This window comes from Cydia splendana, chromosome 10 (assembly GCF_910591565.1).
Source record: "Cydia splendana chromosome 10, ilCydSple1.2, whole genome shotgun sequence".
NCBI lineage: Eukaryota > Metazoa > Arthropoda > Insecta > Lepidoptera > Tortricidae > Cydia > Cydia splendana.
In genome coordinates, this window is record NC_085969.1 from 789,323 (window position 1) to 813,594 (window position 24,272).

Below are 24,272 nucleotides of genomic sequence, written 5' to 3' on the forward strand. Positions count from 1 at the left end.
CCGGCATTTTGCCACGGCTCATGGGAGCCTGGGGTCCGCTTGACAACTAATCCCATGATTTGACGTAGGCACTAGTTTTTACGAAAGCGACTGCCATCTGACCTTCCAACCCAGAGGGTAAACTAGGCCTTATTGGGATTAGTCCGGTTTCCTCACGATGTTTTCCTTCACCGAAAAGCGACTGGTAAATATCAAATGATATTTCGTACATAAGTTCCGAAAAACTCATTGGTACGAGCCAGGGTTTGAACCCGCGACCTCCAGATTGCAAGTCGCACGCTCTTACCGCTAGGCCACCAGCGCTTCTCTATACTTATGCCTTTTATTAAAAAAATCTATACTTATGCCTTTAATATTTGAGGAGTTCCCTCGATTCCTTATGGATCCCATCATTAGAACTCGAGCTTGACAGAAATGTGGCTTTAAAATTTGACTTGCTTAACAAACATAACGAAGAGGAAAAATCGCCAAACGTGAACTATGCGTGGTTGAAGAGTTCTGTTCTGGTCATCATCAGCAGTTCCACTTCATCAAATGCGCCAGTTTTTAATGAAAATCCTTGATTTTCTGATGAAAATACAAAAATGTCTATACGCATGCCTTTAAGATTTGAGGAGTTCCCTCGATTCCTCATGGATCCCATCATCAGAACTCGAGCTTGACAAAAATGTGGCTTAAAAACTTGACTTGCTTAACAAACATAACGAAGACGACAAATCGCCAAACGTGAACTATGCGTCGTTGAAGAGTTCCGTTCTGATCATCATCAGCAGTTGCACTTCATCAAATGTCATTTTTTTGAATGTGTATGCTTAATTTGATGATAAAAACTCAAAAATCACTATATGTATGCGTTTAAAATTTGAGGAGTTCCCTCGATTCCTCATGGATCCCATCATCAGAACTGGGTTTTGACAAAAACGGAACCAATCTGTATGCATATACATACAATCAAAAAACTAATTTTCAAAATCGGTCCAGGAATGACGGAGATATAGAGTAACAAACATAAAAAAAAAAAAAAATAAAAAAAACATACAACCGAATTGATAACCTCCTTCTTTGAGATTTGGAAGTCGGTTAACAAACTAATATTAGCCCAAAATCTAAAATAAATGAAGTACCGATCACATAAAAAGTAAAAAATTAAATTAAGTAAATAAAAACAGGAAGGTATCATAAAATGTTAATGAAGAGAAATTGTAAGAGATGGTATTATGCCAACCAACAACTGCAAAGTTTTTTAACATCGGTTTGTGGCAAATACTGTTTAGTTTATCTTTATTTTAAAACGAAAAATGTCAACTTGCATGTTTTCTCCACTGTACACAGAATAAGTAATGATGTTACTATATCTCATATGTTCAGAATATTACTTGAATAAACTTATTATCCTATATAAAATGTGTGTTTTTATATTTCTAAACCCAGTTTCTAAGTAGATTGCACATACATTATAGTCACATTAAAATTCCATTTTGCGAAATAAAGAATTCAACATTTAACTTTGCAAAAGTAGATAATTGTTATTAGAATATTTTCTAAAAGCAATAAAAATAGATTAGGTTAGATTCGAGCTACAATGACATTAGGTTGGGTTCAAGGTAAGGTTGCAGGGCCTCAACAAGGGAAAAAAAGGGGGACAGACTGTTGGCCTGGCTAAGTGAGCCAGAACTCACCCACTACTCCCTACTACTGCCGTAAGCAGGTAATGAATTCCCAATGTATTAGGTATAGGTTTAATAAATTATAAACATATTTCATTAATAACATAATAATATACAAATATGTAAAAGCATAAAGTAATAAATAAGCCTACAGTAATCACGTATACCGGTCCCACGGATGCGGATGTTGCTTACATAATCTCGTCTGTCAAGGAGTTTCGGCAGGAAAAGCCTTGGCAGACTTATATATTCATGAAATGAGGGCTCATACCTACCGATTGGAATTGGTTTCATGGCGGTATCAGATGGGTTAGTGTACGGTAACCGATGGTCATCTTGCTTATAATCTCGTCTGCCAAGGTGTTTCGGCAGGAAAAACCTTGGCAGACTTATATATTCCTAAAATGGGGGTTCATACCTACCGAATGGAATTGGTTTCATGGTGGTATCAGATGGGTTAGTGTAGGGTAACCGATGGCGACCTTGCTTACATAATCTCGTCTGCCATGGTGTTTCGGCAGGAAAAGCCTTGGCAGACTTATATATTCCTGACATGAGAGTTCATACCTACCGACTGGCATTGGTTTCATGGTGGTATCAGATGGGTTAATTTAGGGGTCCCGATGGTCACCTTTGAGAGCGTCTGCCAAGCACTTCCGGCAAAAAAAATAGTGGCAGACTTCGCTTTTCTGTGTCTACATGTAAATTTCTAACTGCTGCCATAACTACTATCTCGGTATCAGATGGGTTAAATCAGCCCCTTTTTTCGCACCGGAAGTGGCCTTCTTTTTCGTACTTTCGGCAAGTTCCGCCGTGGCAGACTATCGAATTCGGACTTAGCATAACTTTTCTGGGAAACCATTGTGCATTTCATCGTGGTATCAAGTCGGTTAAAAATTTTGCGGCCGGCTCTTCTACTACAAACTCGAAGCACTAAATCGTCCTAGACCTAACACAATCAATAAATCTTTGACATCACCGTAGCAACTGAATACCCCGTGCAAAACGCCTTTTCGGTGCGCTCAAACAATGGCGTATTTTATAAGTTTTTCTGCGCGCGCGCCGTTGGGAGCGAGCGCCGATTAGGAACCGGTTCGCGGTGCAGTGCTCTCCTCAACTAAGCACGCTTTGCGGTGCAACTATAGCTTAAGGGGACACACTCTTATTATTTTCATTTGTAGCTAAAATAAGTAACAATATCTGGGAGACCATAAAAAACATAAACATAAAAACTCAAATATGCGCGTTTTCCCAGAGAGAACTATCTATATCGATTTTTCGCCCCCGAAAATCCTCATATAGCAAATTTCATCAAAATCGTTAGATATATATATATATATTTCGAGATATATAAAGAATTGCTCGTTTAAAGGTATAAGATAAGTATTGTACTTATATTAGTAAAATATTGCGAGTCGATTTTAACCTATTCTGGATAGCCATATTGTCACGTTACGTGCGTTTCCAAGAGCAGTCGCTTGGGAACGGAACTCATCAGGGTTTTATGGATATGGCGGGAAGACAAGGGAGATGAAACAAAGATATTCAAAGGTCAGGTTACTTTATTTCCAGCAGGAGAAAAGGAAGTCAATATGGCTCGTTTACAGGTTTTAGCAGTGTAAAAAATATACACTATAAAGTTCTAAGACATTTGAGCGCACACGGAGGAGTGTGCATCGTCGAATGACATAAGAGTTCACGGAGCACCAAGGGGCACGTGCAAGCAGAGCGGCGTGCTCGTAGAGTGATGGTAGGGGTCCGCGTCGTCACGGGTGGGCACAAGTCGGGCGCTGCGTCGTCGGCCGAACATGGCAGGAGACCAGTACGGTTACCATCAGTTTGTCACTGACGTAAACGCCGTCGAGAACGTAATTTAATTTTTATACATCCCGTTTGCACTAATATGCGAGTGCGAGCGAGATGTATAGAAAGTAAATTACGTTCTCGACGGCGTTTATGTCAGTGACAAACTGATGGTAACCGTACAGTACAGGCACCCAGCAGGCACGCGCAGTAGCTACTTGCTGATCCGCCACGAAGAACGCACCAAGGGCACACGCTGTGCGTAGTCTTTCCGCGCGACAGAGAGGACCCCCGAATCTATACGATATCAATAGGGTATTTTCCTACTAGTCAAATCAGTTACTTTTTTAGAACAATCAAAACGATTTGCTAATATGGAATTTAAATGTAACATTACATCGTGACGTCACGGTCAACTCACCTACTTTTTATATTTCTATCCAATTTATTAAATAGAACTTGTGTTTAAAAATAACTCCTATCTGTGTTTTTCTAATTATTATCTGGTGTTTTATTTCATGCATGGTGTAAAATAATTTATTTTAAATACAGTATAATACCCTATTCAAGTAAGGGTGACTCACGCTTGACGGCCGGGGCCGGGCCAGAGCTTCCGGTGCTTCGTTTTCTATGGAAAGCACCACGTTATCACCGATCAGTCGTCATAGAAAATGACATGTCGGACGCCTCCGCCCGGTCTAGTGTGAGTCATCCTTAAGGCTAGGAGTTTATGTATGTAACCTGATGATTATCTCTTAAATAATGGCGTGATAACCTCTAGCCACCCACACATCAAGACTTGCCAAGACAAATTCTTCCTCTGGGCGGCTATAGTTTTAATATATAAGTATGTGTAGTGTGTGTATGTGTATGTAAGCTTGCAAAAATCTAAGTCCGTGTGCCCCCTTAACGCCTTTGAACGTGGCTCGAACGCATCCAGGCGCGTTAGGTCTGAAGTCTTTAACCCTAGACGGTCGCTAACTTTTCTAAACCTGCCTAGTCGAGTTACGACAAGGTTTTAGCTTCAGTTTCTAAGACGAGGGATGACGTCACGTGACCGCTTCTTTATACAAATGGATCCCCATTTTCCTCTCTGGATAACATTATAGAAAAATCATTACGCTAGTTGATGTATATTAAGTTCTGGTTAATATTATTAACCACAGCCATGCGCTTTCGTCAGACTTTTATAGATTTTAATACTTATTATAAGAGGTAAGAGTTTTTAAATAATTGTATGGAATTGGTTTTTCACTACTCTCTCCTCATTGCTGAGGGTCGTGAAATCCCCGTGGAATCAGCTTCTCGTTGACGGTGTCCCGCCATCTTTCTGTTTTTCACTATTAACTCGTATAATTATGTATCAAAAAATCGAATGAAGTCAAAGGGGCATATCTATCTATGGTTTACGAGTAGGTATATTATTGTACACTAAATCGTGTCAAATTATTTTGCATAATGTTAATATGAAGGAAGGAAAATGAGCTACGTTTGTATGGGGAAGCGGTCGTCTACTTACTAAACGTAGGTTAGCAAAGAATGTGGTCTTAGAGACTAGGGGGTTGGCGATAAAATAAGCTGGAATCATTGACATCGGTCATGGGCAGATAGGTTCAGACTAGGTCTAGGCTATAAATGATAGAATTTATTAGGTATACCTTTAGGTATATTTGTGTGTGTGTGTGGAGGGGGGCAAAAGATGTGTCTAAGCTTTTAAAGTTCTAAACGTGTTTTTGTTCTCAGTTTAAGCCATGTGGGATTTACCTTTCGTATGTGTGTGTGTGTGGTGTTTAAAAATCGTGGGTTCAAACCTCAATCATGACAGATAAAAGCAGAAAAAATCTTTCTCGAAAAAAAATGCAAAAATGATTAAAAGTCAGGATCCTTATCATATATAGACAAGAGATTAATAAAGTAATCTTTGCTATCTCATCATCTATTTATTTACTACCTAATATTTGCAATAACTTCTAAAATCGTCCTACCACTCCTACCTTCAATGTTTTAGCTTGTGCGTTGACAGTATGAGTATTTATATAATATACATGTACCAGGGGGCCGATTTTTTAATTTCGACCGCTCGATTTCGTGTATTTCGTTGAATAATATCTCTACTATTAGGCATGTAAATTCTAATAATAGAATTGAAAACGAGTGGTCAATACCACTAGATTCCAAATGTCTACCGCTCGTATTTCAAAAATTAGCATTTCGCCATTTTCCAGCGATTTTCGAGTAACGAAATCGAGCGATGAGAATTCAAAAATCGCCCCCCTGGTTTGTAATATTTCGTACGTACCTAAGCAAACTGGGGATAAGTCCATAATAGGAATAAATATTATAATTATATGTCCTGATTTTTAACTTCATTCCGTTGTAGGTATATCAATGTAAGCGAATCTCACATGTAAATAGTTACGTTCGAATGATTATAGAGCTCGATTCGGGAAATGAATTAGATATTCACTAGATATGAAATTGTAAAGACATGTGACGTTCCACGGCAAAAGGTACCTTATGGCGGCTGGCGTTTACGTCGCATAGCGCCGCAATAATATTATTGCGGCGCCATAAGGTACCTTTTGCTTTGGAACGTCACATATCATTACTATTTCATATCTAGTGAATCTCTAATTCATTTCCCAAATCGCGCCGTATGACAGTTCAGTTCAGTTCAGTGCGTGCAGTGAGTGACTGGCAACTTGGTGAACTAAATACATTAGCGTTATTCATAAACGCGTTACTGGCCTGACTTAGCTATGCTGAATATTATTATTGTTTGTCCTTATCGGCCCGATTCGAACTTTGTTTTTGTCATTTTGACTTAGGTATGTATTTGTAAAAAAGGATAAAACATTTTTTTTTTTTTTTTTTTAATTCAAACATATTACACAGTATTACAGTGAGACACTAAGGCACTGTGGAATGCATACAATATTATTATTATCCTAAAACGTTAACATAAAGTTGTGTTATACAATAACAATAATCTTAAATACTAACTGAAGACGGGTGATCATCCATCGCCTCACATAACCTCTTACATTCGTCACATAACGTCTTCCAACCACTGGCAAAAACATCGCATTCAGGTGCTGACTTGAGAAGTGCGTTTAGGTATTGTAAGGCGCGAACTAATGGAGAGTTCCTGTACGCCACAGTGCGCGCTTTGGGAACTGCCAGTAAGTCGCGATTACGTGGCCTAAAATTAATCTTTGATTGAAACAGAGGGGGCACAAGAAGGCGTACCAGTTGCGAGACCAGCTGTGGACAGTCGGAATCCCCACGTATTATTCGGCACGCCCCGGGCACGAGAGCATAATTACGCCTCACTTCCAGGGAGTTAAAGCCCAGGGTGCCAAGCAGAAATTTCGTCGGGTAAAGGAAGGGATAGTACCCATGGGTTTTTTTGTATAAAAATCGCAAAAACGCCTTTTGGATTTTTTCTACAAGCAGGGTATAAGTGACCTCGTGGGGGTTCCACACTACAGACGCTGCCTCGAGTTTGCTCCTAACTAGGGCGGTGTAAACAAGTTTAATCACAAAGGGGTTGTCAAATTCACGAGCATTGCGGATGACGAAGCCCAATCTCCGATAGCAGTCGGAAACTAGGGTTCTTATGTGGCAATGAAAATTAAGGTTTGGGTCAAATATGACACCCAGGTCCTTGACAGTGTCAACATAATTTAACTATATCAGGCCCGTAAAGTTTTATGAATAAAGGGGGTTAGTACATATAACCTAGCCCTCAGTAAAAGGTTTTTTTAGACATCTAGAATACCTACTGCACACATAAACCATCATTAGTCAGTTTTTATTACAAAATGGCGGGCAAAGGTCAGCGCGGCGCGTCGCTATCAATTAAAGAAAGTTTTTCTAAATGTCATGTTGAACTTTAACTTAAATGATATTCATCCCTAACATCGTGAACGGATAGTTGGCAGTTTTCGCATTTTTATCTGTTTTTAAAGACAATTGTGCCACACATTTGTAATAAAATGTAAGTATATTGCATTACATTACTTAGGTATTATATTACTATTTATTTAAAAAGGTAACAAAGAGCTTTGTACAAAAAAAAAATACCATACTATACATACTTTGGTAGTTGACCTGACAAACAGGCCTATTTGGATTTAGAGATAATCACAAGATCTTGAGACGATTTAGAGATCAACTAGATCTACATTAGATATCGACTAGATGTGACTTATTAAATATATTAAGAACGGGTCACTCACGTATTTTTAGTCGAAAAACGCTCGACATGTTTCACTCCGTACCGAGGAGTGTCATCAGGAGCTTGCGTCTTATTAGATGTGACTTGGATATGGGCATTTCTCAGGAGGGCCATTTTTACGTGTCCGGGGCAAAAAATGATTGAATTTACAGTTCAATAAATCTGAATTAATTTAGACATGATCTTCAGCCTATATTCTGTCTGGGACACTATCAAATTATTTATTTATTATTTATATAATACAAGAAAAAAAAATTCAAATGCCAAAAATGATGTTCGGTGGGAGTGTCCCGCACCCAAATTTTATGAAACAAAAAATTATTACTCAAGATGGGGCATTCGATCGGAGTTATTATGGGTATTCACGCATAAGGTATTAGTTAACTTATCATATTCTTTATATCACAATAATGTGTTTGCTCAACTCATTGAATAAAACCAAATTTACGATGTGTCCCGGGCTAGTGCCTGATTTCGGTGTAATTTGCAAAACATGTCGGTACTCCTTCAAAGTGTAAGCCAGGAACTCAGTGTCTCAAACATAGTATGCTTTAGTTGTGCCTTAACCGTTGAATAGAGTAGAGGTACAGTCACAGTATAATAAAGTGATTTTTTAAAGGTTTCACCGTCCTTCGGTGGGTTTGGTTCTATGTTTTTTTGAGATCGGTGGTGCAATTTACTCCGAAAGTTTTAGTGCATTTATCATTATGCAAGTGATTAAGAAATCCTCAAAAGTACGTAAATCCATCATTATTACATCTCCTCTGTATCACTCATGCTATTTCTGTAATTACTAAAAAGCGATTAATTTTGACATCACTGGTGTTGATTTCCTTGGATTCGGTGGATTTTTTGACCACCGATATCAAAAAAGTGATCACTGAATTCAAATCCTGCTTTGTAAACTAGTTTGTTGTACTAATTTATCACACCTAAAAAGTGCAAGATACGTTGTATAAATGTAAAATTATGTTTGTAAGTAAATTAAGTCATAATAGGTACAAATAATCACTAGTTTACTATGAGGAGTTTTTTGAACCAGACGTGTGTTGAAACTTGTAGACCCAATGTTTCTTTCTCTGTCTTGATATTCTCTTCAAACCAATGAAGTAAATTATGTTAATTGTCCTCTGTATCACCTGAGGCCCTACACCTCGATACCTTTAAACGTGTCAGCCATGTTAAATGAATGCAGTCAATTAGATCCCACTTCTTTTACAATATCTTGTGTATGTAAGTACTATGCAAGGTGCACCCAAGGGACAGGATGTTCAGAACAAGGGATTAAAAATAAAGTGGCTTTCTAATATCGAGATCGCTTCAAAGGCACTGAGCCTACCTTACTGATCGATATTTCTAAAGGATAGCCATAGACACAAATTGAACATAGTAAATGTTTTAACAATCCTCAATGTCTTATGTCTTTATGTCTAAATATAGGAGTTACAAATTAGCTCAAGTGTTTGAGGGTCCTGGAGATCTCCAGCACCCTCAAATAATTAACAGGTAATTAGATCTTCAAGTATTAGTCGACCACTTCAATTAGTTTTAAATTTATGGAGTTCACGCTTTAAAACTCTGTTATTCAAAAATACTTGTTTTCCGTATTGCATCACATTGCTTTATAAGTGCATTAAATATTTTTTGAGCATTGAAAACCACTCAAAAGTTTCTTGTTTATCGGGTGTAGGTAACATAAGTGTCTTTTTGATGCGTGTGCGGTCGGATTGTGTGAAACAAACATCTTCTCCTTTATGGCACTTATGTGCGAATTTGTGGTCGACATGTCTGAAACTCGTTCCAGGACCATACATCGCCCATCACCCTATTATATGAGGACAGTCAAATAGTGTGGGATATCTTCTAGAGATGTTGTTTTACAAGCCGTAATTAGGTTATTTTAAAATCTTGGGTCTATATCTATTAAATTTATGTAAGTTTTCGAGATCATTAGCCTTGTTACATCGCTTATAATCAAATAAGAATGAAAAATATGATTAAAATGTAATATGATGGAGATATAAAATTGAAATGTGATTTTTGTGTATGCATTATTGAATTCGGTGACGCCAATTGATTTCAGTGCCTGCACATGATTTCGGTGTTTTTTAAATCTCAAATATCTTAAAACCTATAAGGTTCTAATGGAGGCCTCCACTACCAATATTTTTTATATTAAGGCTAGATTTTAGGAAATAAAGTTGCATATCAAATAAGTTAAAAAATAAATTTGGCACCGAAGTCAGGCACCGAAGGTCATCTCTGAGAAACGCCCATATCTAAGTCTTAACTTGTCGAAATCGTTCAAGAGGACCTCCAGAATCGCGGAAACGTCAAATTTGACATATCTATCTTACAAATATCTTTAAATTATCCGTATCGTAACTTGTTGAAGTCTAGTAGAAATCTAATTAATTTTCCGAATCGAGCCGAGAAATATTTTTTATTTATTTCATGTAAACTGAAAATCGTAATTAGATTCCAAAAAAAATCGGGCAAGTGCGAGTCGGACTCGCGCACGAAGGGTTCCGTACCATATAAAAAAAAAACAAAAAAAAAAGCAAAAAAAAAAACGGTCACCCATCCAAGTACTGACCACTCCCGACGTTGCTTAACTTTGGTCAAAACTCACGTTTGTTGTATGGGAGCCCCATTTAAATCTTTATTTTATTCTGTTTTTAGTATTTGTTGTTATAGCGGCAACAGAAATACATCATCTGTGAAAATTTCAACTGTCTAGCTATCACGGTTCGTGAGATACAGCCTGGTGACAGACGGACGGACGGACGGACGGACGGACAGCGAAGTCTTAGTAATAGGGTCCCGTTTTACCCTTTGGGTACGGAACCCTAAAAAGTAAGACAATGTTGCCACTGCAATAATTTGTTTGTAAAATAGTAAATTCCTTTTTATAAATAAACACGCTAAGATAATTTATTTATTGGTAATATTACTCCTACGATTTAAAAAAGTACTTTTATATACTTATTTTTACATAAATACAAGACGCGCTAGTAAAAAGTGGCAACATTGTCTTACTTTTTTTGGAATCTAATTATGATTTTCAGTTTAGCATATGCAGGAGCGGCAATATAACGAAATACATAGTTTACTACAGTTGCCTCCAGAATCTCGCGAACTAAATTGACAGGTCAATGTGCACAAATGATACCACAGTTCGGCTAGTGCTGTTCATATCGATATTTTCAAAAAAGTTAGAGGTAGAGAATAGCGCGAGAATTCACCGCTAGGGGCGCTACTGTTGCGCGGTCAGTTAAAATGTATCTTTAAGTAATTTTGTTAAGTTATTTTACTAATTTTACTTGGTATTTCGAAAATTGTGCAATTTTATAGTAATAGAGACAAGGATATTTGATATACATTATTAATTAAATAAATATTTTATTTGATTTATTAATTGTTAGGAAAACTTACAGCTAGAGTAACAAGTTAGGTGATAGCATAGAAACAGTAATTCTGGCTCAAAATACAAATAAGGTCAGCCCAGAAGACGGGGAAATATTTCGTACAATGTGATTAAATTCTCATTTAATTTGTGCACGGTGATCCCTATTGCTTCGATTGTAAAGACCAGTCCCTAAACTGGACATTCAAGTTGACAGTTAGGTCAGAATTTAAATAATTATGGATCAAACTCATCTACCGGCCACATGTACAAAATTAAGAGGCCGGTATCGATTTTAGTGGCAAAAATGTAAAATTGATAGATTTAGTCGATGAAATTGTACACCTTTTGTTACGTAATAGAAATAACAAGTACTGGTTTCTATTAGCACGTCTTCTTATTTTGCACTTATACAGATCATTTTTTTGAAAACAGACTCACTAAATAAGTATGATTTTTTTTCTGATGGATGTTTAGGTAAACGCTGCACGCTCGCGACCTCATTATTATAGATGGTCAAGCAAATCTTGTCAGTAGAAAAAGGCGCGAAATTCAAATTTTCTATGGGACGATATCCTTTCGCGCCTACATTTTTCAAATTTGCCGCCTTTTTCTACTGACAAGATCTGATTGACCCAGTATAAAAGCCAAAATGAGAAGACGTGCTAATAGAAACCAATACTTGTTATTTAGATATTACGTAACCAAAGGTGTACAATTTCAACGACTAAATCTATCAATTTCACATTTCTGCTCTAAAATCGTTACCGGCCTCTTAAATCACCAATTTTAGATTTATGTCGACAACCGAGCTCTTGAAATAAACAACTTGCCTCCAAACCTGCATACTATATAACATTGAAATTTGTCAATTTCGCATCCGCACCTCCTGATTTGATCGGTAACGTCACATTCTTACAATGGATCAACCACTTTTCTCGTCACAGTCATATAAATCGAAATCGTTTGTGACCCCAAACAATTATCACAGGGTAGTGCAATCTTATATTTTACTTATCGATATTATTTTATCGACATATACCCGTGACTATTTTTTCTTTGCTATTCCTGGTATCATTTTATTTGTCAAACTCATGTCAATTTAGTTTGCGAGATTCTGGAGGCGACCTTAAGTTTAATTTATTTAATTTTAATAGTTTTATTTAAATTGTATAGATAAGTCTATAGTAGTTACTTTCCCCTACTATTAAGTCATTATAGTTTTATAGATCATAGTAGGTATTCACATGTATACTAGTTTCTGCCCGCGACTTCGATTGCGTAGAAAAATGATGATGATTGATAATAACTATCTACCTTTCCCGAGCCTCAAACTATCTACATACCTAATTCCATCAAAATCGGTTCAGCGGTTTAAGCGTAAAGAGGTAATCAGAGAGACAGACAAATTACTTTCGCATTTAGGTAGGGATAAGTTCGATCGCCGCTCCTGTTGTCACGCAAGCATGCTCCCGCGCACTTTCGCTAAAATGGCGGCATTTCTCCCCAAGGCCGCCCGGCCCGAACACTGACCGACTAATCAATTCATACTGGTACCCGAGGCCCTACCGCCAAAATCAAAAAACCGGGCAAGTGCGAGTCGGACTCGCGCACGAAGGGTTCCGTACCATAATGCAAAAAAAAAACAAAAAAAAAGCAAAAAAAAAACGGTCACCCATCCAAATACTGACCACTCCCGACGTTGCTTAACTTTGGTCAAAAATCACGTTTGTTGTATGGGAGCCCCATTTAAATCTTTATTTTATTCTGTTTTTAGTATTTATTGTTATAGCGGCAACAGAAATACATCATCTGTGAAAATTTCAACTGTCTAGCTATCACGGTTCGTGAGATACAGCCTGGTGACAGACGGACGGACGGACGGACGGACGGACAGCGAAGTCTTAGTAATAGGGTTCCGTACCCAATTTCGTTGGTTGCCCCTTTACTACTCTTGCATATTCAAGCGACAGAGTTGAAGATAACGAAATTTCGATTTTCACGGAACCTCTGTTTCGTAACTTACTCGATCAGTCTGCACCAAAGGCAGTTAGAAGAAAATGGTGTTATTTCGCCCTAACATCACCTAGCCTAAACGCCCCAGACCAATTCATACAGTGTAGGTTTCAACGAACCTAAGACGATAGAGTGCGATCGGTTCTCCTTACATATGTTTTCCACATTGTCTACCCTGGATAATGGTATTATGGACAATATTTTATCACAATAACCATAGCCATATCTATATATCTATGCCCCTTCGTTTGACTTTTTGCGATTAATTATAATAAGAATTACTTAGGAGCTTTACAAAAAAATGGAATTTACTTTGTGTCACGTAAAGTCATAACAACTAAATGATTTTAATTAAGGCGACGGTAGCGGTGGGTAAAATATCAGATTCTGTCAATTTACCCCATTTCACACACAAGCGCACTTCACGCACACTACCTCACTTTACTGGGACAGGTCAGTGACCCATCATGTTTTTTTAAGATTGGACTTTTAGTTTAGTATTGACCACTAGCCTCCTTTGAGGGTAAAAGCATTCCATTTAAAGATGAAAGAGAAACAATGCATTTAATCTTGCTTTCCTTGTCTGTTCATGTCACACGTGACGTACCTATTTAATTCATTTGATTGTTGACTGTTTTACTACCTACTATTGCTTTGTCGAGATACGCGTTTTGTACAATTAAAGCGAATAAAACAAGATGTCATTAAGTCAGATGTAAAATGTTATTTACTACTCTATACGGTTTTTCATAAGGTGCAAAATCCATTCAATAGGAATTTAAATAAATAAAGTTTCAGCAGGGTGGCAATTCCATTTTGGCGGATAAAGCGAAACAGAATAGTTCTATCGAACCTGCTTACAAATTTTCACGAGAATCAGTTGAGAAATGTGATCTGCAAAGGAGAACATACAAAAGCATTTTTGCCCAAGCTGAAACGGAGACCTTTGCTAACGCTCGGCCAATGATGGTTTAGGTACACCTATAAAAAATGATTGTCCCTGCTGTAATTTTAATATCTTTATATTTCAACCGGTATAGTTTTACCTTCAAAAATAATCGGTATCGCTAAACAATAGCGGTACCTTACTACTTATACGTTCACGAAATCGGTATCTGCATAACTTGATTGTTAGTAAACTAACCTGGAAAATAATCTCAAAATCACCGAAACATTTATGTACAGTCACCTGCAATAATATGTTACGTCATTAGCGCCAACTTTGCCTCCAGGGAAACTTTGCCCAAAACGACAATTTTAAACAAATTCGTTAATGTAGAAAAATTGATAATAGTTATGGCCACCCTGCTGTTTTTAGTAGAAAATTGGTTATATTTCTGAAAAAGTATATGCCAAACTTGTGCATAACTTGACTTGGGAATTTTGAGTTTGAGCGAGTTGTCTAATATAGGGTATATTTCGGCGGGCAAAAAATTGATAAATAATGAATGCAAGTAGAAAAAATTGAGAACCCTTTGACAAATATTTCCGGGTTTCAGTTATAACACATGAAGCATAGATTATGTCTATTGAGATTTAAACTAATAAGGCCTAAATACACAAAAGTTTTAGCGGTGGGCAAAGTAATCCGGTAATTTGGCATCCATACCAACATTGCCCACCACCAAAAACGGATTAGGGTTGTCACTTTCATCTAATTTACCCAACTTCGCAAGTAAAAGAAGGTTATGTTTGTACACTAAAATAAGTTTATAATATACTGTATTTAATTTGTCTTATTATCCTTTATTTAGATGTTTTATCCCGTTAACGAATGAAAACACAACAAAAATCATATTTTTGGTCATTAAACTATTGTAACAGATTTTCTCAAAAGTGACAACCCTAGCCTTTGTAAAATGCTTAGGCGAGCCTTATTTGGAAATGGCCAAAAACGGGTAGGCAACATTGCCCAGCAAATTTATTTAAAAGTTTTTACACTTATCGCTAAGTTATTAACAGGGAATGGTAGGATTGCCCAAAACCTTTAAGTGATCCTTAGACATCATCATCATATATACGAGCTGTATTTGCTGAGCAAAAAAAAGTCATATGATGTGATTTTTTTTGAGAAATTCGTGTTTAAAAAAAAAAGCGGGCAAAGTTGATGATAATGAGTAATGACGGTACCTACTCTTCGAAGGTCGCAAAAATATGTGACATGCTCTTATGGTTCTACAAATAAGATCGTGTCAGATATTTTTGCGGCCTTCGTTGTGTAACATAAATTGCAGGTGACTGTACATTTGGAATAATTATTTTATTTAGTTTCAACGAAAGTTTCAAGTTTAGTACGAAAATACTTCAGATATGCAATATGCACAAAATGTAGACCTAATCGAAATAAAACATTGCTTTTTATAGTAAATTTATAAAACATTCGATACATAGGTATACATAACAATAACCAGGCCACAACGCTATTGGCCTGTGAGCTTCATCTCGGTCTCCAAAGCCGCAAAAACTTGCTAGTACTTAGTGCTGGTCTAGCCTTTATTTTTTCTTGAAGATTTTCAGAGAACAGCACGTACACGCATTATATATATAGACGGAACGAACGGCATAATCATAATAATTTATTCGTCGCAATCCATGGTATTACAGATCTAGTTACAAGACTTTCAGGTATTACTTATACGAATTACATAACTCTTCCAGTTAATAGGCAATATTTTAATATAAAAGTTCTATAATATAATACAAGATTACAGTTGTCATCAAAATTCATTGACATACAGAAGTCAAATACGTTTTTAAAATGACGCAAAATGATACCAGCATAATAAAAATTGATCCCAATCAGTAAAGATGAGTCTTTAAACTTTTTTCATTTTAAGCGAGTTTTGAAGGAAGATAATACTTAAATTCGACTGTAATCGTATTATTTTAAGATAGTTTACTGCGGTTTTCAACAATAATGACCCGTAAATAACAGCAAATGAAATTTAAATGAGACGCGAGCTGTTATTTATGTACCCTATTTTTTGAAATACATTTTATCTACTGGTATGCTTTCTCGTGTGCGTATATGATTTAATGTCAATATAATTGACAAAAGCAAGAAAATCAAGCTGTCATTTTCATTTGAAGAAGTACACGTGTGCTCCGGTGTAGCCCCAACGGGCATCTGACTTGAAGAAGAATTTTGAGTGATGTCGTCAATGTATGGAAATTGTTCGAAAGTTTACATTTGAGATTGAATTTCTGTGTTGTCTTTGTGAGTAAAAATATAAATCGATAATAAATTGGTAGCTGAATTATCTAGCTTCCAAAATCATACAATAATTCAATTACTGTCAAAGACAAAATTGTTTTGCTTCCGTCTCAAACGGAACTCCATATTTTGATTTTTTGATACTTTTAGTGTCGATTTGTAGAGAATAACAGCAAATTAAAAATATAATGGCATAAAGAGTCGGTACACGGTTTCTTCGTGAATAAATTTACGTGTAATTTAATGCAATTATCAAACATTTATTGAACAAATTATGGTTACAAAGTGAGGTCTAAATCGAAAACGTCATATACCGGCCCCTTGGTTCAACCAACTTGCAAATATTTTCTAACGCACAAACCTAACTCACGCCAAACATGATGTATTAAGTATTGTCCTACACAACGTTAAAATGAAAACACAGTCTACAACTTATAAAACTAAGTCTTTCATATGCCACGAAGCAATCCCAACGATTCGCTTAGTGCCTAAGTTCCCAAGGGACTAAGGAATGCTGTCCCGGTCTGCAATGTTTTTGCCCACTTAAACCTCTGTTATTGACCAGAAACATCTTCTATAGAAAACATCTTATAAACCTACCAGCTTTCAACGCAAAATGTACTCTATTTTAAGTTTTTCAAGGTTTCTTTTAGATTAGCTGGGGATGTGAGTTACGGTAAGTATTCGAGGATGGGTTAGTGCATTGATGCCTGAGGTTCTTACGTTGCAGTATTGTGGTGAGGTTGCAACGCGATTTGATTTAAAACTGTCAAGTTAGATATTTGTAGAAAATAACTAGTGTAGAAGATTAGGTAGTGTGTGTGTGAAACATTTAACTGTTACAAAACTATACACTAAAATTGTAGAAGGTTTAATCGTAAGATTCTTTCCTTCTGGATGTATTTTCTCCCATAAGGGAATCCTGCTTTAGCTATAGGGAAGGGACGCCAGACAACAAAATAAAACGTGTGCTTGTCGGGTCAAGTTAGTGATGTAGAACAGTAATTCTCTTACAGATATGCAGAGATAAGTTGCGGAATGGTGTAAAAAAACCTCGGAAATTTGACAGGAAACAAAGGAAACTTTCATTTTGGGAATGGATTATTTAGATTCCCATACAAAAATATGAGAAGCTTCAGAATTTTTTCCGAGTGGAAATTTCGCTACCGTAAAATGGGGTGAGTAGGGTCAATACTGAAATTCAAACCTCGATAACATTTTATTTTTACATATGAAAACTGAATGGTGTATATAATAAGTGTTCCGGAAGTTTTTATTTTAGTTTTTATTTTATTTTGGGTAGTTCCATTTCATAACTTTGACGATAAAGAGGAAAACCCACCTCACCCCGTAGTGCCTCGTATTTGGGGTAAGAGGGGTTTTCATACAAAGGTGATTTTGGAAAATTGTTGGATCGATTTTTTTTTATTATGCGTGTTACTATAGCTCCATTTTAAATTGGAATACATTATTTTTGTAGCAGTAGCCTTAAAATCCCTTCTCACCCCCCTCTCAAACCTTCTCTCCCCATTCATAATCCACCTCTCCCGCGAAACCTACTCACCCCATTTTACGGTATTTACTTATTTATCTACAATATTATATGTGGGAATACATATTTATTTATTTACACGTTATTGAACGATATATAAATTGTACCAATGGCGGACTTGATGCCCTAAGGCATTCTCTACCAGTCGACCATATGCTTGTAGTTAGTGAAGGAACGTATCATCGAGATGAAATAGTAATACCATAGTAATACCTACCCTTATTATTCTTATTATAATAAAACCCTTGGTAACATCACTACAGCAGCCTATTAAAGTCTTTTTGCCGTTCTATTCAGTCTAACGTTCAAGACGAATGGCGGCGCACCTTATAAGGCACATGTCAATTTATAGGCTGCGCCCGCGCCGACCATAGACCCAGCTAGACCATAGACTAGAGAGTAAGTACTAGGGTTTTTTAAGAGTCCTTTGAGTCCAGCTCTTCTCGTTTTTGCTTTAAGACTTGACTGTGATTTTCAGACTCATTAGTCGAAACCCGACTTCTTTTCCACTTCTAAGAGACCCGAGTTTTTTGTAGAGACTCGAGTCCTTTTCAGGGAGGTTAGAGTTTTTAGAGTTAGGTCAAGAAAAGTCTGCAACGATTTTGATAATACACGCAGTGCAAGTGTTATTTTAAACGTCAAACTTCTATGAAATTATGGCGTATAAAATAACACTTGCACTGCGTATGCTATCAAAATCGTTGCAGACTTTTCTTGGTCTAACTCTAAAAATGGGCATGATCATAATATTACGTCAAAGATTCCTAGGGCTTAGAAGAGGCTCGATCAAGAGCTCATCGATCTGTATGTTACTAGCAACTCTAATCTTATTCGCCAGGATATTAGGACCTCCAATTACATAGATCTGTTACTAGTTGAGGGCTCAAGATTTGCTGGATAATTTTACAGTCCGTATATTAGGTATATCAAGTTGTGTATACAGGATGAAATTTAAATCTTGTATGTTTCCCTACTTTATTAAAGGCAAATAATAATAGCATTTTTTTAATGGCCTAACTTTCTCTAACTCTTGATCACCCTGTGAAAAGCTTGACACGCGTTTCGCTTCTACGAGGCACCATAGAGATACTGTAACAGATGTTGACGGTCTGACGTCCGGCAACGAAAATGGAGGCCGAGTTAAGGATGACTCACGTTAGACCGGGCCTTGTCCGGGCCGGAGCTTCCGGCGCATCGTTTTATGCATGCATGGCAAGCATCACGTGATTACCTGTCATGTCATAGAAAAGTAAGCCCCGGAAGCTCCGGCCCGGACACGGCCCGGATACGGCCCGGTCTAACGCGAGTCATCCTTTAGTATAACGGGTTAGCACTGACACTATATATTTTTGTTTTGTTTTAAATACTTTGGTATTTGGACGTGTTATTCATAGGAAGTTCGGATATCTAGTATACTACGTTGCTAATTTGCAATAATGCCACAATAATGTGCAATAGCATGGTAAACTGTACATTGTGACCTACAAACCTTCAAGAAAAAAGTGTACTCCCATCTTAAACGCCGGCAACGCACTTACAACCTCTCTGGTATTCCGGGTGTCCATGGGTGGCGGTAATCGTACCATCAGGCGATCTGTGTGCTCGTTTGCCTCCGATAACATAAAACAAATTAAAATCAACCTGTAGATGGGCAAACGTGAACTAGTATCACCTTAACGGGTGCTAGTTTTTCTAGTGACCATCTTTTTGTTTTTTTAATGCCTAGTTACCTACCTGTTTGACGTGGACATGGTCAGTGTTATCAATTTCTATCCTGTAGCGTCCCACGGTCCTAATACTAATACGAACCTCCAATGAAATGTAAAACATTATTAAATGAAACAGAATTGCTTTGGTTTTTCATACAAAACTTCTACTAATCCTATTTTCTTTGTACTCTTAAAACAATAACAAGTTTCGTGTAAATTAAGCATGTCGTGTTAAAATTAGAGAATAAATTCGATTGTATGGGAGCGGCTTTTTAGTGACGGGTTCGTGTGATGAAAAAATGAAAAATTAAAATAAAAAATGTTTATTTCTATTAAAAAAAAAAAAAAAAAAAAAAAATCATTTATTTCGGACCACAAAAATCCATAACAGGTTAGTAAACATGTACATGCAGGGCTTGTAATTTAGACTATGTTAGTACTTAATTTATTAGATACCTATCTACCTACTACATTTTTTCATAGGGAGCTAAGGAACGGTGCAGGTTCGACCAGTGCTGCATATAGCGACTATCGAGCCTACCCGCTATCGCACTCAGGATACTGTTGCTACTGTCAAGCACTCTGCGACGCGTCGCGGCGGCACGCCTTCTTATTGTAGCAGAGAAGCTGTCTACCTGCGCGTCCGCGAACATGCCTGACGCGCTGCAGAAGCGTGGCAGACGCAACAGTACCCTGAAAGCGTTGTTAAACTGAACCCTTAGGGCGCTGATCGATCTTTGCGAATAATTAGCCCATAGGCTGCAGCTATAAAGAGAGGTACAGTAGGCTCTAAAGAGTGTAATTTTGACCTGAGCTGTACAGCCTCTGAACCTATGTGCTATCATATTCGCTCTAATCGCCAGCGCCCTACGTTCCCTATCTATATCTGCGTCGTCACGCAAATTTTCATTGACTAAGTGGCCTAAATACTTGACACATGTCACTCGTTTAAGGGGTGTGCCATTTAGATATAGCGGTGGTACAACTGATGGACTTTTCGTCCCAGACTTAAAAACCATAAGTTCACTTTTAAGAGCATTATATCTGAGGCCATGTTTACATGCATATTTCTCACATAGTTTTAACAATATTTCAAGCCCTCCCGGTGAGGGACTCAACAGCACCATGTCGTCCGCATAGCTAATATTATTCATACATACACCGCTAATATGACAGCCGACATGTATGCTGCTGAGTTCCTCGATGAGAGCATTTATGTACAGGTTGAAGAGCTTAGGAGACGTTCTCCCACCCTGTCTCACTCCGCACTCCAACCTGTATTCCTCTGACATGTCTTTTCCCCATCTGACAACATTAACTTGACACAAGTACCAACTCCTAAGTATATGCACAATATCCATAGGGACCCCCGCCTCTTCTAACTTGGCCCACAAGAGCTCATAGTTAACCAGATCGAACGCCTTGGAGAGATCCAGGAAACATGCATATATAGGAGTCTTCCTGTGTGTATAGTATTCGACGGTGTGCTTGAGGCTCAGTATCGCGCTCTCAGTAGATAGTTTGGGTCGAAACCCAAACTGCGCATCACTGATTTGTATAGATCTATCAAGCTGAGCATCAAGCACCGCGTCAAACACTTTAGCCACCACAGGTTATTAAACAATACAGGTTAATTTGTAAAGGTTAAGATCTCCTAGCCTCTAGCCGCCCATACGTCAAACCTTGCCAAGCAAAATGAAATTTTATTTTGTCAACACAAAGTTCAAATTAGAATGGAACAGGAGACCTTTTTATGGTCTCTGGGCGCTAGAGGCTAGTGTGTTCTAACTATGTAGGTACGAGACAGGAATCCCCGGCAGTTTGTAATCGAAGCGTTATTAGCAACCATAACATTAATGTTTATCAGGTAAAGCTGACTATACATTCGCCACGCTGCAAATTCCATTTAGATTTATGCAGGATGTTTTTTTTTAAATTTAACCTGTAATATTTTGCGTGGTGAATATATATTTACTGAGCAACTTTATACTATGGGACCAACTCCGAATCGCGAAAAAAAAACTGACTGTTTCCTACATAGAAGGCCGTTTTTTCAGGCTTTAGGTTAGGTTTCGTTCATGTCGTCTCGGATATGGGTGAATATGGTATCGATGCACTCAGTGTAATGCCCTGAACACAAATATATGAGACGACAAGCGCGAAAGTGGTGGGGGTAGTTGCTGTGACGTCATAAAGTCGGCAGTACAAACTTTTTTTTTATTTTCTTTTAAACATACCATGTGGGGTACCAAATGAAAGGGCTTTGTGAGTAGATCACAAATATATAACATACTGTGACATTTTCAATACTTGGTCTAACAAATTATTAGAAAACGTTCAAAAATTTCACAATCCTCTGTTGACTTTCAAGGGCTCTAAATTGAAAATGGCTGAATGGATTAGTCCAAAATACATACGAAATGACTGTGAATATCCTCTATATAATGTTAAAAAATAATTAACCAGATATACTAAAAAATAAGAAAAGTACATTAAGTTGAAAAAAGTATAATTTTCTGTTACATTAAACTACAACTATTATTAAAATAAACAAAAAACCCGACTGTTGACATATATTTTTGTAGTGGTCTTTTCACTAGCTTTCATTTGGTACCCATATTGCTGCAGTACGAAACCCCCCCCCCCCCCTCAATTTTTCATTTACGGGCGTCATTTTCAAAATGTATATAGCCTGTGTCACTACCACCATTCTGACGAATTCAACCACACCTCATATGTCAAAAACCATCCAGCCGTTTGGGCTGTCGGGCGTGTCAAATAAAAGGACATATATATATACATACCCACGTTAGTAAAACGTTACCCTCCTTCTGATACAGTCGCGTAAAAACACTTTTCCAGTAACAAAATAGTATTTTTACCCGACTACATCAGAAGGAGGATAATGTTTTTCGAGCGTGGGTATGTATATATGTCTTTTTATTTGACACGCCCTACAGCCCAAACGGCTGGACGGTTTTTGACAAATTAGGTGTGGTTGAATTCGTCAGATTAGTCGTAGTGACACAGGCTATATACATATTGAAAATGACGCCCGTAAATGAAAAATTGAGGGGAGGAGGGGTTTGTTTTTTTTTTCTTACTGCAGCAATATGGGTACCAAATGTAAGCTAGTGAAAAGGCCACTACAAAAATATATGTCAACAGTCGGGTTTTTTGTTTGTTTTAATAATTGTTGTAGTTTAATGTAACAGAAAATTATACTTTTTTCAACTTGATGTACTTTTCTTATTTTTTAATATATCTTGTTAATTATTTTTTAACATTATATAGAGGATATTCACAGTCATTTGGTATATTTTTTGGACTAATCCATTCAGCCATTTTCAATTTATAGCAGTTCGAAGTCAACTGTAAATTGTGAAATTTTTGAACGTTTTCTAATAATTTGTTGGATCAAGTATTGAAAATGTTACAGTATGTTATATATTTGAGATCTACTCACAAAGCCCTTTCATTTGGTACCCCACATGGCATGTTTAAACGAAAATAAATAAAAAGTTTGTACTGCCGACTTTATGACGTCACAGCAACTCTGCCGTGCTAACAACATATGCAGTAATTGCAGTTGAAAAGTCATGCAATTGTTTATCTTGTTCTCTTTGAATAAGTTCTTTATTTAAACGATGATTTTCATGCAAGTACTGCACATACAATAAGCAATGCAGAACTACCCCCACCACTTTCGCGCTTGTCATCTCATATATTTGTGTTCAGGGCAATACACTGAATGCATCGATACCATATTCACCCATATCCGAGACGACATGAGCGAAAACCGATTTCTAGAAGACTTTTCTTTCGTTGGCCGGGCCACTAACATTTTGGTTGGTCAGATGTTGTCATTTTCTATGAGCCAGTAAATTTTTCTTCGCGTTTCGGAGTTGGTCCCATAGTAAAAGTTGCTCAGTAAGTATGACCTGTAAGTATATTTATATCACAAAGTATGGCAGGATATTAAAAAACAATATGTATAGCTGGTCAAGCAAATCTTGTCAGTAAAAAAAGGCACGAAATTCAAATTTTCTATGGGACGATATCCCTTCGCGCCTACATTTTTCAAATTTGCCGCCTTTTTCTACTGACAAGATCTGCTTGACCAGCTATATTAATGAGTATAACCACAGATTACCAGTTCGTCGGACGATATCAGCCTGTCAGTTGTTCGGAGCTGTCAAACTTTGCGTTTAACTGACAGACTGATATCGTCCGTGGTAATGGGTGGGCCCCTTTTTAGTGTAGTCAATATATTTTCAATGTGGTACTTCCATACTCTGTCACGGCAAAGTGCAAACTCTATGTTGGTCCGACTCTACAACTTTTGTCTATTCTCTTCAAGTTTCTTTTTTGTTTCTCTCTTTGTCTTTGTGTGTCTTTGATGTGTGTCCAAAGTAAGTAAGCAACAAAGTAAGAAGAAAAAGTGTAACGTTGTGTAAATATCTTAAGGGCCGGTTCCATGTTCGTCACAACGGAAGCTAGCATCTAATGCCATCGCCACCCCACGGGATCTAGGGCTGCTATTCGAAATATTTTTAGGTTTAGGTTAACTCTGCGTAGGGGGCACTATCCATCACAATCTGGGTGTCTACCGCGAAACAAAAAAATCGAAATTTCGTTATCTAACCTCTCTATCACACTTGCATA

General features: G+C 37.4%; 1 long non-coding RNA gene across 1 annotated transcript in view; it reads left to right on the top strand.

Moving 5' to 3' along the window:
- The window catches only part of LOC134794103 (uncharacterized), a 207,212-nt gene extending 200,756 nt beyond the window's left edge, over positions 1 to 6,456 (top strand). Inside the window, exon 2 of the long non-coding RNA XR_010144635.1 lies at positions 6,318 to 6,456. This is a non-coding gene — a long non-coding RNA (uncharacterized LOC134794103). The remainder of the gene's footprint in view (positions 1 to 6,317) is intronic.
- The last annotated feature ends 17,816 nt before the right edge of the window (positions 6,457 to 24,272 follow it).